The 19,671-nt window shown below is 53.6% G+C and overlaps 1 long non-coding RNA gene across 1 annotated transcript; it reads right to left on the reverse strand.

The window, feature by feature from the left end:
- Nucleotides 1–3,247: 3,247 nt before the first annotated feature.
- On the reverse strand, nt 3,248–18,641 carry LOC139045764 (uncharacterized). The gene is made up of 3 exons (XR_011504852.1): nt 18,428–18,641; nt 15,236–15,299; nt 3,248–5,701 (listed from the first exon to the last, which is right to left on the reverse strand). It is a non-coding gene; the product is annotated as an uncharacterized lncRNA (long non-coding RNA).
- Between the last annotated feature and the right edge of the window lie 1,030 nt (nt 18,642–19,671).

The following is a 19,671-nucleotide window of genomic DNA, read 5'->3' on the forward strand; positions in this document are numbered from 1 at the left end:
CTCGTCAGGCCATGCTGAGGCGGCGTCCCACGAAGCACACCCAGAAGGACCGACGACTAGAATATACAACTATGTACTGGGGGGATTTGGGGAGAAAAGCAGAAAAAAAAACAAAGAAAAAAATGAGATTGGCAACAGATGTTAGCTCAGGTGCCAATCTTTAAAAAATAAATTAATAGGGGCCAGCCTGGTGGTGCAGTGGTTAAGTTCACATGTTCTGCTTCTTGGAGGCCTGGGGTTCACAGGTTTGGATCCCGGGTGCAGACCTGCCACCACTCGGCACGCCATGCTGTGGTAGGCATCCCACATATAAAGTAGAGGAAGATGGGCGTTGATGTTAGCTCAGGGCCAGTCTTCCCCAGCAAAAAGAGGAGGATTGGTAGTAGTTGACTCAGGGCTAATCTTCCTCAAAAAATTAATTAATTAATTAATTGATTAATAGGGTGGGAAGGGAAGGCCCAGTTGAGAAGGTGACATTGAGCCAAGACTTGAAGGAGGTGAGATAGTGAGCAGCATAGACAGCCAGGACAAAGGCCGTAGGGCAGGGATATGTCTGCAGTGGTTGGGGGTCAACAAGGGGCCTGTTCTGCTGGAATGGAGTTCAGACACCCACCGCATAACAACGTTTCCGTCAACAATGGACCACATATATGTCGGTGGTCCCATCAGATCAGTACCATAGAGCCTAGATGTGAAGCGGGCTGTACCATCGAGATGTGTGTAAGTACACGCTATGATGTCCACACAACAATGTCACCTAACAACACACTTCTTAGAATGAGTTTAAGTGACACATGGCTGTAACTGATGGAGGAGGGGAGGGGATGAGGTCAGGGAGATGGGGTAAGTCATTATTAGACCGGTAGTTCTCAGACTTGTGTGCATCCAAACTACCCGTAGGGCTTACCAAACAGACTGCGGCTCCCCCACCCCCAGAGCCTCCGACTGAGCAGGTCTGGGGCAGGGCCTGAGAATGTTCATTTCTAACAGGCTCCCAGGCATGCATGCAGCTGGTCTGGGGACCCTGCTTTGAGAATCGTTGTCACGGACAACTGTCAGGTCTTTGGGTCTTACTCCGGGTAAAATGGGGAGCCGTTGGAGGGTATAGGGTTTGGAACAGAGGCGTGATGGGCTTGCGTTTTAAGAGGATGCTCTGGCTTCTGTGTTGAGATTAGACTGCAGGGGACAAGGGCAGACACAGGGACACTAGTGAGTAATGGAAATCTTCCGATGAGCCTACTGTGGTAGTGGAGGTGGGCGGATTCTGGCTACGCTTTGAAGGCAGAGGTGATGGGATTTCCTGACGGATGGGACATAAGGTGTGAGAGAGAGGAGAGGTCAAGGATGACTACAAGGGCTTTAGCCTGAGTCCCAGAAAGATGGAGTTGCCATTGACCAAGCTGGGGAGCCCTCCCAGGGAGGAATTTGGGGGAGTTCAGGAGTTGGGGTTTGGCCTGCGGCATTCGATAAGGTCCTTGGCCGTCCGTGTGGAGAGGTCAAAGAAGCTGTTGGGTGTATGAGCCTGGAGCTCAGGGGAGACGGCTGGGCGGGAGGAGGAATGCGGGCATTGGCAGTTGACAGCTGAGATTGGATAAGACCACCAGGATTTCTTTCCTGTAGCAGAAGGAGGGCAGAGCCCAAGGAACGAGCTCAGGGCATCTAACCGAAGAGGGCAGAGAGAAGAGACGCACGCAGCCAGGGAGGGAGGGGAAGAGGAGGACGAGGAGGCAGCGGGAGGGGAAGGCAGGGGCGTTGTGCCTGGCGAGTCAGGGAGGGGGCTGGCCCTCCTGAAATGCTGCTGACAGATCAGAGGAGGTGAGGACCCAGGGCCAACCGCTGGGTCCAGTCAGTCGCGGGGACGTTGTTTTGATTCATATCCTTCTTTCAGGTCCATAACTGACCCAGTCCGCTCCTTCTGGCATCTGTTGAGCTCCAGCTCTGGGCTAGACTACGTACCAGGCGCTGTCAGGGCCTTGGAGAAATGACAGCCGACCCCATCCCTTGAGGCAGGGTTGGGGGTACCCCAGCACATAGAAAGCTCTTTAGATGCTACAAGGTGTTTCTGCCGAAATTCTTCGTTCTCATTCTTCACAAACGCACACTGGGGGAAGGGAAAACATTGTTACCCCACTCAACAGCCGACGGCCCTGTCGCTCACCATGTGTCACTAATGTAACTTATTAACTAGGCCCTATGATACAATTGTTTCCCATGCCTTATATGTGCTAGCTCGCGGTGGTGAAGCCGGGAGTGTGCTGGGTCGGGGGTACGTGGGTGTCTTCCCCTAAGTACCCCACAGACTGCCTGATTGACCCCACCTTCTTTCTCCTTTCCTGGCTCCCTCTCAGGCCCCCCGCTAGCCCCCTTCACCCCTGCCAGGGATTAGCTGCCCCAGAGAAACAGGAGAGGCAGGCCCCAGGTCTCAGTTGCGGCAGGCTCAGATTCAAGTAAAACATGCACATCGCAGGCCCTTGAGGAGAGACTGTCCAGAGCGGGTCTCCACCCTGGGGCCTAGGTCCTGAGAAAGCTCCATCCTGAGCCCATTCTCTCATGCACCCCTGAAGGCCCATGCACCCCCCCAAAGGCCCAGGCACCCCCAAAGGCCCATGTACCCCCATAGGCCCAGGCACCCCCTGAAGGCACATGCACCCGCAAAGGTCCATTCACCCCCTGAAGGCCCATGCACCCCCGAAGGCCCAGGAACCCCCAAAGGCCCATGCACTCCCAGAAGGCCCATGTACCCCCTGAAGGTCCATACTCTGCCCAGGAAGGGTGTAGTGTCCAGGCCCAGCCACAACCTTCATTATGCCAAAGGCCATGATGCTGCTGGCCTCGTTAGAGGGGTCACAGCCTGTGAGCATAAGGGAGAAAAAACTCCAGGCTGGACCCCCGGATCCAGGGGTTCCGAAGGCCACGGAGGGCCCCAGCCACAGGGCGCCCCTTGTTCCACCAGGCCCCCCAGCTACCCCACCCCAGCAGCCCAATTCACTGGGCCCATGCAGGGGGTGGAGATCTAATTATCTGCGACAACTGCTCTTAGACAGAATGGAATTACATGGAAAGGACCCAACAGCTCCCTCTTCTGCCCCACCTCCACCTTCTCTTCCCTTCCTCTCCCCGTCCCAGGATCCCTCATGTTTTCTGAGGGCTTTATCTTTTCAGGGTACTTTTCCGTCAGAAGAAGATTGGTGGAATCAGTGTACTCCTTGCCAACTCTGGAAGGACTCTCAAAAAGCACAAGGAGGCCCCTCGTGCCGCCGTGGAAAGCCCTCCAAGGCACGGCAGTGAGTTAGGAAAGTCAGTCAGACAACAGACTGAAGAAAGGCCCGCAGGGTGGGTACACACCAACAGGGGTGTGGGGACAAAGATGCCCCAGAATGCAAGGAAGGGGCGCTCACTGCCAGCCCTGGAAAAGAGGGAAGAGGGCTCGCCATGGCCAACCTTTTATAGCCAACATTTATTATATATTATCTCAGTAACTTTTAAATAGACCAAAGAAATGTTTATATCTGTGTGGTGAGTTAGATGAAAGCAGTGTCGTTACTTCCACTTTGAAGATGAGGGAAACGGAGGCCCAGGGCAGCCAAGTGACTGATTGAAGACCAAAGGCAAGTTAGTGATCAAGGTAGGGCAGGCCCCAGGGCTCCAGGCCGCCTTCCCAGAGCGCCTCTCCTGGGCCGAGGTGGGAGAGGCCCCTCAGGAACATGCCTGGGGCTGTGGCTCCTCCGAGCCTTGGATTCGACTGTTTCATGAACTGTCATGGAGCTGAGTGTTGACTGACAGCCGACCCAGGGCTGTGTCCTCCGTCACCAGCAGCACCTGGCTCAGGGCTGCAGCTCAGCCTTTGGCACCTGACAGGGCAGAGAAATCACTCCCACTCTACAGAACAGGAAACTGAGGCCCAGAGAGGTTACGTGACTTGCTGAGGTCTCAGACTCTTGGTCTGGGGTTCGTCCCTTCACATTTCCACTTGGGCATCACTAGGATTGAAGCTGGCCCAATGGAGCGGGCCCAGATGGCCTCAGGGAGACAGGAGGCGAAGGTGCAAAGAAGAAAGGAGACTAGGAGAGCCTGGTGGGACCTGAGGCAGGTTTGAATCTGCCAGTGTCACTTGGGGCAGACTTAGGAATTGGGGGGTGGGCACAGGTGAGGGAAAGCAGGTCCCCCGGGGGCAGAGGCCTGTGGAGGGGCCTAGAGGTGTCCAGGTGGCTGTGCTAGTTCAGCCCTGGCAGTGAAGCCCTGTGTGCCCCCAAGCACCTGTATTAGTCAGGCTTCTCTAGAGCACCACTAACAGGCGTTAAGTCCAGAGGCCCAAGAATCAGGGGTCTGAGTCTGAAGGCCCGAGAACCAGGAGCGTTGATGTCGAGGGCAGGAGAAGAGGACGCCCCAGCTCACGCAGAGAGCAAATTCACCCTTCCTCCGCCTTTTTGTTCTTTTGGGGCCCAGAGTGGATTGGTGGATTGGATGACGCCCACCCTCTGTGAAGGTAATCTTTTTACTCAGTCTACCCATTCAAATACTAATCTCTTCCAGACACACCCTCACAGACACACCCAGAAATAACATTTTACCAGCTCTCTGGGCATCCCTTAGCCAAGTCAAGTTGACACAAAAAGTGAACCCTTCCCCTACTCCAACTTTGAGGGCTGGGCCAGGCTCCCCTAGGGTCCCAGACCCCTGTTACCACCAGTGGGGTTGCAGGAGGCTAGGCGCAACCAAGAAGCCCCCAGCACTTTCTTCTTCCCCAGAATGAAGATCTAGATCCTTCTTCCCCGGAGGACAGACCATCTCCGTGTGACGCCATGTGAGGTGTGGAGGCACAATCTTAGAGTCGACCCCCAACAACCAGCTCCTTTTCTAAAAAGTGCACTAAAAACGTATTATTGTAGACTTGTTACCTGAATTAATTGGTAGGTGTAATGTCGATTTGATTTTTATCTCAATTTTGAGTTCTGAGTTTTGTTACAGGAAGTTCAATTAATTGATTCTTCTGTGCTCTTTGACTATTCGGCCAACTCCATATTGTGTTTAAACTCTGACCGATGATCTGCACAGCAAGGGAAACAGTCAGCAGAGGGAAAAGGCAGCCTATAAAGTGGGAGAAAATAGTTGCAAATCATATATCAGATAAAAGGTTAATATCTAGAATGTATACAGAACTCCTACAACTCAACAACAAAAAACCAAGCAACCTGACTTTAAAAATGAGAAAAGGACCTGAATAGACATTTCTCCAAAGAAGACATATGAATGGCCAACAAGCATATGATAAGATGCTCAATCGTTAGAGAAATGGAAGTCAAAACCACAATGAGATATCATCTCACACCCATTAGGATACCCACAATGAAAAAGAAAGAAAAAAAACAATAAGTGTTGGTGAGGATGTGGAGAAATTGGAACCCTTGTACACTGCTGGTGGGAAGGTAAAATGGTGCAGTCACTATGGAAAACGGTACAGAGGTGCCTCAAAAAACTACAAATAGAAATACCATACGATCCAGCAATTCCACTTCTGGGTATTTATCCAGCCCAGTGGTGCAGTGGTTACGTTCACACATTCTGCCTTGGCAGCCTGGGGTTCACTGGTTCAGATCCAGGGTGTGGACACGGCACTGCTTGGCAAGCCATGCTGTCGTAGGCGTTCCACATGTAAAGTGGAGGAAGATGGGCATGGATGTTAGCTCAGGGCCAGTCTTCCCTAGCAAAAAGAGGAGGATTGGCAGTAGTTAGCTCAGAGCTAATCTTCCTCAAAAAAAAAAGAATTTAAAGGAGAGTCTTGAGACATTTGCACACACGTTCATTGAAGCATTATTCACAATACCAAGAGGTGGAAGCAGCCCAAAGTCCATTGACAGATTAAAAAATGACGAAAATGTGGTATATAAATACAAGGTAATATTATTCAGCCTTAAAAAGAGAGAAATCATGTCACATGCTATAACATGGATAAACCTTGAGGACATTACGCTGATGAAACAAGCTTGTCACAAAAGGACAAATATTGTGTGATTCCACTTACATGAAATATCCAGAGTAGTCAAAATCATGAACCATCAGGAAGACACACTCAAAGCAGCGATAATATACCAATAACAATAATCAGGGTTGGAGGGGGGAAGGGGGTGATAAATTTAGTGTAAAAGGAGCTGCCTAAAATGTCTTAATTTACTTATTACTATACAATTCTTAAATGTGCAACAAAAATATTTAAACCGTTAGTTTGAGTTTTAATCATGGAAACAACAAGCAGTACAGTGGTTGCAGGGGCTGGAGTGGAAACGGGGAGTTGTTGTTCAATAGGTATGGGGGTATGGGGTTTCCGTCATGCAAGATGAAAGTGTTCTGGAGATCTGTGACACAACAGTGTGAATATACTTAGCACTGTCTACTGTAAATTGAAGAATGGCCAAGGGGCCTGCCCTTGTAGGTTAAGTGCGCACATTCCACTTTGGCAGCCCAGGCTTCACCGGTTCGGACCCCGGGTGCGGACATGGCACCACGTGGCAAGCCATGCTGTGGTAGGCGTCCCACGTATACAGTAGAAGAAGGGCATGGATGTGAGCTCAGGGCCAGTCTTGCTCAGAAAAAAAAAGAATGGCCAAGAGGTTAAATTTTATATTATGGGTCTTCTACCACACTAAAAAATAAAAAATGGGGGCCGGCCCCATGGCATAGTGGTTAAGCTCCATTTCCATGGCCCAGGGTTTGTGGGTTTGGATCCTGGGTGCAGACCTACACATCACTCATCAAGCTACCCTGCGGCATGTGTCCCACATGCAAAATAGAGGAAGATTGGCAACAGATGTTAGCTCAGGGCCAGTCTTCCTCAAGCAAAAAGAGGAAGATTGGCGGCAAGTGTAAGCTCAGTCACCAAAAATGTATATATATTTGAATAAATACATAAAAATAAAAAATAAACTGATGAACAAATTCCAAAATCTGATTTCAGCGGATAGCCTATGCTTGCTTGCTTGGGAGCTTAACACTCTTTGTTTACCAAAACGAATGCTGCCTTGATTATATTTTCAAAGCCCATCAGCCAAATCTTGCCTCCATTCTCATCACCCATCACCTGGTGAAGGCCCCACCTTCTCCCACCCCAGTCTCAGTCCAGAACCTTCCAAGACATCTTATGTCTTCCCCAGCCCCCTAGGAGGCCATGTGTACCCACGAGGGGAGCCTGGCCCCAGGCAGGGCGTATAGTAGGCCGGCAGCTAAGACCTGATGCCTGGCTGAGGGCCTGGGAGCCTGAGGAATGTGGGTTCCAGACAGGACAGGCAACTCTGCTCAAGTCATGAGAGGGCCCTGGGATGTAAGTACCCAGGGCCCCAGACACACTTGCCAACAGAAAGCAGCCCAGCAGCTAGTCAGAGGATGACACTGGGCGGGAGTCCCTGGCTCTCAACCTTGGCTGCACATGGGAATCTCACTATTACATCAAATCTATATCTTTAAAAGCTCCCCAGGAGACTCTGGTGTGGGGCCAAGGTTGAGGACCGCTGCTCTAGAGATTGGACCGATGTGTGTTCCTGTGGGGCCAAGGCCTGGTCCCATCCTCACTGGGAGGTCTGGCCCAGGGGATGCCCTCCCCAGCCCCACCACGAGCCTTAAGTCCAGCTCTCAGCTGCACCTGACCTTGGTCAAGAACTGGCAGGCAGGCACCAAGGGTCCCGCCTGGAATTCCAAGGCTGTCACACGTTCCCCATCACCCCGCCTGGGAGCCAGGGGTGTTACATCATGTCCAGGGCCCTGAGTCACTGCAAGTGTCTCTGGCGATGGCCACAGAGACGCAAGCGCCTGGTGAGGGGGGAGGAAGCCTTGAGCACAGCCAGGCTCCCATGTCCCCTCTCTCATAGCAGCCCCATAAACAGGACCAAGCTATTTTAGGGGAATAAGATCAAATGTGGGTATCAGTTCTCCCAGCTACTTTTGACTCAGTGCTTCGGGTTATTTCTGTGAGGGCGCAGGCTGGTGACACCCCGCGTCACTGAGCACTCTGGGTCTGAAATTAAATGTGCGTCTGCTTGGAAGAATGAGTGTGAATTCCTATAGGATAGACGGTTGCCTGGCAACCGCATTGTCGAGGCCAAAACATGGGCCAGGACAGGATGGGCGCGGGAGACACTCAGGTTTGCAAAGTGCCAACTCAAGCCCACGACAGTCTCAAGAGTCTCCAGGATTCAGACCCTGATATTTGCCCCGGACAACAGTGGGCCTTTAACCACACATGGAGGGGGTATAACGTGTGCTAAGAAGCGTCTCGTAGCCTGGGCCCCTGCACCTCATTTCAGTTAGTAATTCTGTATTATTTTCTTGAGGAGACGCCCTCACAAATTATGTAAGCTTCAGGGCCCCCGAAAACCTGGAGCAACCTTTAACCCCTTACTATAACAGAAGACGAGAATTTACTGCTGCGTATCCAGGTCAAATTCATTTCCAATAAACACTCCTGCACTGAAAATTCCATTGAGCCAAGCTTTGTCAAACATCCAGTTAAAACCAGTTCTATGTATGTAATTGGGAACAGGCAGAGATCTGAAAACCACATAGCTTGGTCCATTTTTAAGACGGGGAAACTGAGGCTCTGGGAGGTGAGGCGCCTTGCCCCAAGCCCTTCAGAGAGTGGCGGCAGAGGCTCCTGTTTGCCCGCGGGCAGCCCTCCCCGCCTTCCAGCCCCAGCTCCTGGAGCTGGTAATAAGGGAACGGACCTGAGATTATTTTGAAGAACATGCCTCAGAGGTGAAAGGCCCAGAGTGCAAAGTTGCATTTTTATTATTCTTGTGATGTCATCACTTTGAGAAGCTTATCTGTACACACATCTCCCCACCCCAACAACAAAGTCAGCTTCAAAAAAGAAAGCCCTGAAGCAAACTGTTTGTTTCATGAGTTGCTTAGCAAGCAGAGGCATCTGCTCTCCAGATTCTAAAACCGTAGGTGTTGTGGGTAGCGAAGGCCCCCAGGTCTCTCTGGCCTGGGTCAGGCCACCGCAGCGTCTGAGGGCTGGGGGCGGGGTGGTGCCCAGGAGGAGGAGGCCGAAGCCAAGAGAAGCTGGGGAGGCAGCAAGGCTCAAAGCTTCCTCTTCTCCAACACTAGCCCAACCTCGAGGGTTTCCAGAATCTTCTGCCCCAGCCTCCCCACCCTGGCTCACAAGCCCGCTTCCTGAAGTGCCTTGCCCCTCCCTCATGTCGATTCACCCATCCACCAGAAAAGGAGACCTAGAAAGGACCTTAGAAGCCATCCAGTGTAGTGGCTTTTCCCATGAAACCTCCAGGCTCTGGGAGGATGAGCGTCAGTAGGCCACGTGCTGCTGGCTTCTCAGGCTCCCTGTGTCTTTCTGGACAACTAGTCTTTTCTCCTTAAATCACTGCCCCGGGTCCTGTTCCTTCGAGGATTTGCTAGACCAGTGTTTTTCAGAGTGTGGCCCCCAGACCAACAGCAGCAGCAGCACCTGGGAACTCTCTAGACAAGCAAATTCTCAGGTCACACCCCAGACATCTACTGAATCTGAAACTCTGGGGTGCAGACCCATCATTCTGTGATTTCAGAAGCCTGCCCAGGTGATTCTGATGCACCTAAAGTTTGGGAACCCCTGTGCTAGACTGTAGACACGATGGAAGCAGCGATCCACCTGCTCTGTGTACTGACAGTTAATCAGAGCTCCTGGCAGATCGGAGATGCTCAATAAATGTTTGTTGAATGACTATACTCATTCAAGCTGGAGTTTAAGAGCTGGACATGGTTTAGTGGATCTCTATTAGCATTTGCATTTTAGCAGGCCTTTAAGGGAAGTGGGTAATAAATGGCTGAGGACACCATGGAGGGACAAGGACCACGGCTGTGGCAGTGGGCGGCTTGGCAGGGTGTCCCCTGGCCTGCAAAGCATGTTTGTGGGGCCCTATGGCTGTGGCTAAGGACAGCTGGCTTTCAGAATGGGGGGAGGTCCTCTATCCTCGTGCTATCTTCATTCATCCAATCTCTTGTATAGAAATGGTCCTCTTGGTTTTGGGGAAGCAAGGACACTGAAAGAGCAAGAAGTGAAGGAAGGATCCTCACAAACAGGAGAGCAGCCTGGCACTCGGAGGACACCCCGTCAACCATTTTTGGAAAAGAGGAGCCGATCCAAGGTCCAGTTCTGGGCCGGCATCAGTGTCCGCCCTGTGCTCTGTCTTTCCGATCTGCTCACGGCTTTGAGGCAATGCCATGGTGGATTCAGAAAGGGAAGCCAGGTGGTAGGGTCCGATGGCTTCTCCCACTGGCCTCAGTGTGGGCCGCATAGAAAGGATATTTCCAGGAAGGGCCCCTGACAACAGACAGCTCTTGGTCTCCTGAGCGGTGCTGCATTAAGGCAACAAGCATGTGCTGTGCCCCCCCCCGACTCCACACTGGTCCCCACTCTATGTACCAGGTGATGCGGGGACACTACAGGGGCTCAAGGCACAGGCCCCATCCCCCTCAAAGGGACAGTCTGACTGCAGAGGGCAAATGCAGCCACACAAGCTGTCTGAGAAGCACTCGCTGAGAAGGTGTTGGGGCCCCCGAAAGCTGCCCCAGTGCCAAGGGCTCAGCTCAGGGACTGGCCAGTGGGCAGACGTTGGGGAGGGATGAGAAATGGGTGTGGACATAGGCCATCCCCCAAGCAGGCAGCTCTTGGAGGGCTTGGGGTGGGGGGGCAGTGCAGAGAAGGGCTCATGGGAACTGGGGGGCTGTTATTGGGCAGGTCACTTTTGGGGAGGCCTGACAATTGTCCCCACTGCCTGTGTGCTTTCAAACTTATTGGGAATAACTGGAGAGCACACAGCGAGACACCATTTCCCCCAAATCCCCAAATTGCTAGCCGCATCTGAGTCCAGCTCCCGGACAAAGTTGTACGAATGATATGCAGCTCGGCTCTTCTCTCTGGGTTTGTCACAGCAGGATTCTCCCTGAATGTTCTGAAAGGTCATGTGTGGGGGGCGGGGTGGAAGGGCACTGAAGGGGGGTTGGGAGCAGAGAGGGAAGTGCTTTGGGAATATTGCTACATAAATAACTTACTATTTTAGTTTCACTACTGGACTAAAAGCCAAATATCAATTAAATTTTTTGAAGAAAAAAATAGATGTATTCATCCCTGCTTCATCCCCGCGTTGGCCCGTCTGCCCTTTGCTGTTGGTGAGGTTGTGTGTGGGTGTGACTGTCTGTGTGCGTACACGAGAAGCGTTTTATGGCATGTGTGCTGAACACACATCGTATACCGTACCATTCACGTCCAGGTGACACGGGTGCCCTTCAAAAATTATAAAACTGCTTCATTCATCCGACCTCAGAAATGACTGGATTTAGCATTTTTATGAGATGGGAATGGCGAGGCACGTCCCCTCCACATGCCATCTCCCATGAGGACAGAAAAGAACATCATACTTTATTTTATGACGAACAGGTCATTCGTCTATATCTGCTCTTTAAAGCCACCGAGGACATTTTGCCAATCACCAGGAGAAACTAAATAAACAGAGCTAAACAGTGTCAGCTCTCAGTGGCTGAGTAATTATGAGGAATTCCTCTTTAAATAGAAGTTTAAGTAAATATAGAAAGATCACTTTACAGAAGGCAGCTCGGGGAGAGATGGGGAGCGGGCCAGTGTGAGACCCCTTCCAGGTGGGGGAGGAGGTGAGGAGGAGGCTCTGGAGAAGGCTGAACCCCCAGATTCAGCTTCTACCACCCACATGTCTCCAGCTGGAGGGCAGCAAGCAACGTGCGGCGTTGCTTCTGTCTTCGTGTTGGCGGGTTTCAATTTCAGATGCTTCATTCATAAAAATGGCTCCTGGCTTGGGCCTGGACCTGGGCCTGAAACCCTGTCCCTGATGATTCGCTGTCTCTGTCAACCAGCTCACCAGGGTGTCTGTCCCCCTTTGACACCGTGCTGAGCCCTGGGCGGGGGGGGGGGCTGGGGGGTGGTGACAGGCAGACCTTGAGCGATCAGCTGGAAACACCGAAAGAAGTCACTGGGAATGCCTGATAACTAATTAATAATACTGTTTGATTGGTGCCTGGTGGGCCGGACAGCCAATGGGCAACGGATGAGTCGAAGGAGATAATTGTCGCCCTGGCTGGGGAGGCGGAGGGCCATGGAGGCTGGTGCTTGTTCAGATAGGCGGGAGCGGTGGAGAAGGTGTTCCAGGCAGGGGACACCGAATGAGCAAAGGCGCAGGGGCCGGAACATGTCAGGTGCAGGTAGAGGGCAGGACTGAAGCTGCGTGGCTGGGGCAGATGGAGCTTGCTGGGAGCCACAGGAGTCATGCCAGAGGGGTGGGGCCCGCTTGGAGCACCCAGAGGGCCAGACTGGCAGCTGCGTCCTGACGTAGGACAGAGCGGCTCTGAGCTTCCCCACTTGGGAAGCAAGTTTAGGGTGTCTGCTGGCAGCTGCTGGGGGCTGGCGTCACCTTGGGCTCCGTGCACTGTCAGAGCACCCAGGCTGGGTGGCAGGAGACAGCCGAGAGCATTCCCTCACCCAGCAGAGAGTTCCAAGCCCCCAGCACGATCTAGCCATCATGCCAAGTGCTGGGGATGAAAAGAAAAATCAGCCATGGCTCCTGCCGCAGGGAGCTCACCGTGCAGTGGGGGGATTCAAGGACACTGAGGATCCTGCTGGGTGACCATCACCCCCAGAGCAGAAAGAAGTCACATTAAAGGAACCTTCTGCTAGGGGCTGGGGGCCGCGAGGGGGGCACTGCTTACCTGATCTGGATTGCAATAGGCAGGTAGAGCCCCCCTAGTCTTTTACCTGGGGGTTTGTTGGAAATGCAGGGCCTGTGCTCTGTGAGAAAGCACATCCAGTCTACACCGCTGGTGTAACAGCAAACTATAAACCCCCACAGTCTCCAGGCCCTTCAGAGGAGCTGGGATGGTTCCTACCGGGAAGCTGGGGCTGCACTGTCCAGGAGCAGCCGGGAAGCATCTCCTGTCCTGCACCATTTCCAGCCCTGGACCTTGGCTTTCTCGCTCCAGCACTTTTTTTTCTTGATAAGGAAGATTGGCCCTGAGCTAACATCTATTGCCAATCTTCCTCTTTTTTTTTTTCTTCCCAAAGCCCCAGTACATAGTTGTATATCCTAGTTGTAGGTCATTCTAATTCTTCTATGTGGGATGCTGCCACAACGTGGCTTGATGAGTGGTGTGTAGGTCTGTACCCAGGATCCGAACCAGTGAACCCCCTGCCGCCAAAGCAGAGTGCGTAAACTTAACTACTTGGCTACGGGGCTGGCCCCTCACCCCAGCGTTTCGTTATACAATTACTTTTTAAATTTCAAACATACAGCAAAGTTGAAAGAATTTTACAACCATTTGTAAATTTTACCCACCGCCTAGACTCCACCATTAACATCTGACTGTACCTGCTTTGTTATTCATCTCCCATCCTCTCTCCATCCATCATACTTCTCAGGACACATTTCAAAATAAATCAAAGACATCAGTCCATTTCCCCCTAAATACTTCAGCATGCATATCGTTCACTAGGGTTCAGTATTTGTTCAAAGTGTGTTTTCTTTTAATATAAAATATATATACAATGAAATGCGCAAACTGTTAAGTGTATGTTCGCTGAGTTTTGACAAATGAATACAGCGTGTAACCCAAACCCCAGCAAGATGCAGAACACAAGCATCACCCCGGAGAGCTCCCCCAGGGTGGGCCGCTGCTTCTTACTTGAGAAGGCTGCTCACCAAGTCCTCACCTGAGATGTGGGCAAAGCTCACACTGCAGGCTCTGCCTTCTTTGTCCCAAAAAAGTTTGACAAGTCCCCACCAAAAAGCCCCACCCAGTGTCGGCTGCCCACCACACTCTGTTAACCCAAGGGCTGCGTGATGATCTCTCTCCCCTCATCTGAACACTCTGTGGCCCCCCCATAGGGCTCCAAATTCCCCATGGGCAACAGGAAGAGTTGCCACCTTGAAGGCCAGAGCAGAAGATGTGCTCCACACTGTGAAACACCAAGACACAGTCCAAGTCGCTCCTGCACACAGACCGGGAGGTCCTGGAAGGCTTCCTAGGGGAAGTGGCACTTAAGTGAGGTTTTGAGGCATGAATAGGAGGTTGCTAAATAAAGAGGGGAAGGGCATTCCAGAGCAGGTGTGATGTCTCAAAAGGTGTCAACCACGGTAGGTTGAAGAACTCTAAGGAGAAGGAAAGGCTGGAATGTGGGTGGAGGGGTTGGAGAAGGAGCTGGGAGTAGGAGATGAGGGCAGAAAGGGGCTGGGAGAAGCAAGGGCCAACCTCCGGAAAGGGGACTTTGTCCTAAGAGCAGTGGGGAGCCCCAGGGAGGTGTTAGGCAGAGAAGTGGTATATTGAGGCTCCCACGTTTCAAAGTTCCCAGTGGTTGTCGCATGAGAAAGGTCTGAAGGGCGAGGAGAGGGGAAGTAGGAAATTCAGTTAATGAGATTGTTGCAGGTTCTGGGTGAGAAATGGTGGTGGCCTGGACCAGGCTGGTGGAGGGAGGTGGAGAGAAGTCGATGGAGTAGAACTTAGGTGGTGAAATGAAGCGGGAGCTTAGTGGCGGGGGGGTGGGCAGGAAGAGGACAGGACAAGGTGGATGAAGATGCGCTTTCTGAGACAAGGTACCAGGGGAGGGGCAGCTGGTGGGTGGACGTGTTGGATGTGTGTGAGACACCAGGGGAGAGGTTCAGTAAGCGGCTGGATGAAGGGGTCTGGAACTCAGAAGAGAGGTCCAGGCTGGAGGTAAGAGTCGGGGTACACACAGCATTTGAAGCTATGGTTTGGAATAAGTCCCTCCTAGGAGAGTTGGACAGGCCCCAGGGGACCCTGCATTTGGGGCACGTGACAGAGGAGACTGAAGCATCCATGGAGAGGAGGATTGGGGGAGGAGGCATTCTAGAAGCCAGGGCAGGAGCCAGAGGAGGGCATGGTCCACAGCATCAACATCACTGAGAGGTCCCCAATGGGACAAGCAGCCACTGGATGATAAAGGCTGGAGACCACAGGGAGGCCGGGACAGTGCAGAGGTGGACACCCCAGGCTGGCCTGGCCTTCAGAACTGGCCCTGCCCAGCAGCTGCCGCCCATCATCTCCCACACTTCTTCCTGCCAGGGAGGTAGCTGTCTGGATAGTGGGGGGTGGAGGGGACTGTCTAGCCAGTGCTGGACACGGGAGTGGAGAGGGGACAGAGCATGACTTCCCACTGTGTATCTGGCTTGAACTTGAGGCTGAGGGGCAGGTGTGTATGAGCCTTTGGTCCCACCTGAACAGAAGATGCTACTTCATTTCCCTGGGTCAGGCGGCCGGGTAAGGTGGCTGCCCCTCACCTGCAGGAGAGAACAGGTGTGTCAGTAGTCATCCCAGGTGAGCAATGTGTCCTTGGGCAGGAACCAAGGGGAGGAAGAACGCTCAGGTCCGGGGGGAGGGGAGGTGTGTTGGAGAAGGTGCCCTTCACCTGGAGACAGGTAAGGCTTAAGTTCTCAACCAGGCCGCACCCCAGGCCAACGGAATCAGAGTCTCTGCGGTGGGTCCTGTCAAAGCTCTCCAGGCGATTCACCCTGCCAGGGTGGAAACCACCGGTGTGGGGAGAGCAGAAGCCAGGTGTGGGACTCTGTGCGTTTCAGGTTAGTAACGAGAGGAGGCTAAACTCGGGCCGAGCTGGCCACACTGCCTCTCCATCCTAATGTGGCTCCTTCCTTCTCCCTCCAACCCTCACAAGCCCTGGGTGTTGTCTACTCCAGGCAGGGCCGCCCTCCCCCCCAACCAGCCCCAAGTCTTGACCCAGCAAAATCCACTCAGGCCCCTCCCTCCCCTGGCCACCGGGGAGGCCTCCAGGCGACCCCAGCGCTTCTAGAAAACCACTCTGCTTGGGGTCCTGTGCTGGAAAAAAGTCACCGCCATTGGCCAGCCCACAAATAGACCCCAAAGCCCCTCTCCAATATCAGGAAGTTGGAGGGTCACCTGAAGATCCCTCAGCCCACGTCTGTCCTTGGATTAAATAGGGCCCAGAGAGGGGAGCCCACTGGGGTCGCCGAGTTCAGGCCAGTCTTTGCTCCAAGTGGGAGGCCAGCAGGCTTGGCCGTTCAGGGCTCAGGAGAAGGTAGGGAAGGGTCAGAGTCGACATGGTGGCCCCCTTGCTGGAGGAAAGCTGCTGGGAGGCCGGCGGAGACCATCATCTGCTAGGAATCTGGAGACGGCAGGCAGGACAAGGATCCCGTCCAGCCTCAGGGCAGGGTGGCCCAAGCACCCCTCCCAAGAGGAACTCAGGAATGACTTGACCCTGCTGTGACCTGCGGCCTCTTTCTGGCCTCATTCCTAACAGGTTCTGCAGAGATAGGCTAATCTAATCTCTTCCCAGAGTAGGAAGCGAGAACTCTACAAGAGGTTAGGTTACTTTCCCAAGGTGACACAGCACAAGGCAGTCAAGTCAGTTCCAGAAGTCAGAGCACCTGATGCCTGATCCCAGGGGATTTTAAATGCACGGCATGAGTCTGTGAATACCGAGCATCAGTTCTGTGCCCTGCTGCCTTCTCCGAAGCTGCGCGTGCAGCCCAGGAGCCAGTAGCTGCGGTGGAGACCCTTCTTGCACGCACACAAAACAACCGAACGCCTCAAGGCAGGCCCACATCCCCAGGTGCTGTGCAGAACAGCCCTTGGAGAGCTCACAGAGGGCTGGGGTTGGGGGGGGGGGGTGTCCCTTGCAAATTCAGCAGCGTCTCTGCTCCGACAAGACTTGGTGAGAGGCAGGTGGGGTCTGGCTGAGCAGCGAGGCAGGCAGAGGGTGTATGAGGGGTTACCAGGGGCACCAGCCACAGGTATGGAGGGCCAGGCAGGTGGCCAGTCCCGAGGCCAGGCCCCAGCATGCCACGCCAGAGAAAGAATGAGAGCAGCTGCGAGGACATGGGGGTGGAGGGAGCAAGGATAGGGACATGGACAAGGCCCAGGACAGGTGGGGCCTCTCAGGCTGTGTCCAGACCTGGCTTCCCTGCCCTTTCTCCTTCCTGCCCTTCCTGTGTGAGCACCAGGTATCCACTCTTAGAATCGTCTTTAGGATTGACAGGATGGAGAGTAATAGGGGCCTGGAAGCCAGGAGGGGAAGGAAGGCTCTGCAGAGTGGCACCAAGGATTCGGGACTCAAGTCCCAAATGGGGGCTTCTCCCCTGCCCTGGCCTGGCCCCTCACTGGGGTCTTTGAGCTCCCATCGCAGGCCGGCTCCACCCCCACCCGAGTTGAGGAGGCTGGAGCTGGATAAGACTTCAGTGCTGGGCCTTTGGGAAGTAGAAACCGCTAATCTTATCCCCTGGGCTCCGAGGAATTTGGCTGGCAGGAGGAAGGGGCTCCAGGGACCGGGCTGGCTGGCCCCAGCCTGTCCCCCCACCCCTGGAGCAGGGGGGCACGCTCATTATTAATAGCCCCACAATAAACCCCAGTGATAAGCCAGCGCCTCCTCCCACAACACAGACAGTCCTTCGAGGCTGGAACAACGAACCAGAGGAAAAAACAGCCAGACCCAGTGCGGCTGCATTTTGTCCATGTAGCAAATCTTTGGCTCGATGCCACAGCCTGTGTCAAAAGAGGTCTCACACACGCTGGTCCATCCGACGTGCCAGGAGGGTCTCTGTTCTACAGATGCAATGTTCGTCTGACTTCGGTGCTTTCTCCAGAGATGCTGTCTTCCTGCCTGCCAACCAGAGGCCAACCCGGGCCTGGCAGCGGGTTCCAACCCCTCCTCTCCATGAGGCTCCATGCACCCCACAGTCTGAGTCTTCCTGCCAAAGCACAGGCAGAGGCATGCCCCTGGGTAGTGGTCTCTTTCCTCTGAGGATCTTCCATCTCTGGTTTGCGAGTGCCCCAGGGGAGTAGCAGCCAGGCCACTCCCTGCTGGGGTCCCAAAGCACTCTCTTCTGCCAGCTATTTTATTTGTTTGCAGTTGTTTGTTGAGTGAATAAATGAATGAATGAGTCACAGAAGTTAGCCCACCTGGTTCCTAGATTCGGCCTTAAGAGTGATAACACTGAAGACAAGTTTGTGAAAGCAGAGCAAATGGCCCGGGGCACAGCTGGGGTTGGGGTGCTGCCTGGCCTGGCACCTCAGTGCCCCCATCAGTGCCTGGCCCCTCTGCTGCCAGCAGGGTGGTAGTGGTTCCCAAATGGAATCCATCCCCTGTCACAGCCCCTGAGTGGCCCTGTGAGAGGGTCCTGAGAGGCCTCCTGAGGACACTGAGACCTGGGCCAGGCCAGAGCCCCAGGGTACAGCCAGAGAGGCTGTTTTTGGTGTCAGGTCATGAGCATCCTAATGCACTCAGGAGCCTACTTCCCAGGGTTCAACAGAAACCCCCAGAGCCCCAGGTGGGGACCTCAGCTCTGCCTGATTCTGATCTTGGCCCTGCTGGGAAAGGGCACGTGACCTTGGGAAGGCCTGCCATCAGCCCTGGGCGCTCAGCATCCTCCCTTACCTGTCACCTCCGTGAGGCTGGGCCTGCATCGCAATGACGGAGGCTCCCCTGGCGCCTGCTTCGAGCTCTGAGCTGTAGGGGGAAGCCTGGGGAGGACCCTGCTGCCGGCCTCACGGGGCCTCAGTGCTGGGCAGGCCTTCCTGGGGCCCACTGGGTACGTCCTAGGGAGGCTCTCCTCCCAGAGCCTGGCTGGGGGACAGCAGGAGCTCCTGAGATGGATGCCAACCACAGGGCCAGAGGAGGCTCAGAAAAACATGACTCTCTTCCTCCGTAAGAGCAAATTTTGGAAAACTTTTAAACAAAGAAACCACGTGGGGAGAGTGGAAAAGAGGCAAAGAAGGAGAGGGCAGGAGAGGGCAACGTTTTTTTCTGAGAACACTTATTTCTCTCCGAGTAGCCAAGCAAGGCCTAATCCCAGCAGTTTTGGGGCCAGATTCAATAAAAACTCCGTCTGCGGAGGCCTGAGCAAAGCCACAGAAAATAAATACTTCGTGGCTTGTCCGGTCTTCCGCTGCCCAGAGCCCAGAGGGCCGTTCTATTGACTCTCGGCCCAGTGGGATATGGACCGAGTGTGGAATTCTCTCCCCAGCCAATCAGCTTCCTCTCCCCAGTTAGACCATTTAAAAATCATAAGTAGAGTTTCCGGTGTGGAGGGGGGAAAACAGAACAGAGCATATTTGGTCGAAGGAAGAAAAAAAAAAGAACTGCAGAAAGCCCAGTTTATTTTCAATCAGAGCCAGAAGCTGTTGGACTGTCTTGTTTGTGTAAAATAATATTTGGGGTTAGGGCGTTCCCTCAGTTCTCACACTTCCACCTCATGCCTCCTTAAGGAAATCCCCACCTCTGCAGGAGGAAGGCCCAGTTCTCTTAACATGTGGCTGTCGTCGGGTCTTCCTTGGGGCACAAGGCTCCCGCCGGTGGGACTGTTGAGGGGGCTGTGGGGCTGGCTCTGGGGGTGGTAGGGACACCTGCAACTCTGCAGGCCCCACTAGGTGACAACAGGGAAAATCAGGGGCAAAAAGAGAGTTGGGAAACCAGGCTAGAAAAGTACTCGGAGCCACAAACAACGAAGAGTTGAATCGAGATTCACCGGTTAAAATGGAACTGACTTTTGGGGCTGCCCCGTGGCCGAGTGACTGAGTTCGCGCACTCTGCTTCGGCTGCCCAGGGTTTCGCCGGTTCGGATCCCGGGCGTGGACACGGCACCGCTCATCAGGCCATGCTGAGGTGGCGTCCCACATAGC

This window comes from Equus asinus, chromosome 7, assembly GCF_041296235.1.
Source record: "Equus asinus isolate D_3611 breed Donkey chromosome 7, EquAss-T2T_v2, whole genome shotgun sequence".
Taxonomy (NCBI): domain Eukaryota; kingdom Metazoa; phylum Chordata; class Mammalia; order Perissodactyla; family Equidae; genus Equus; species Equus asinus.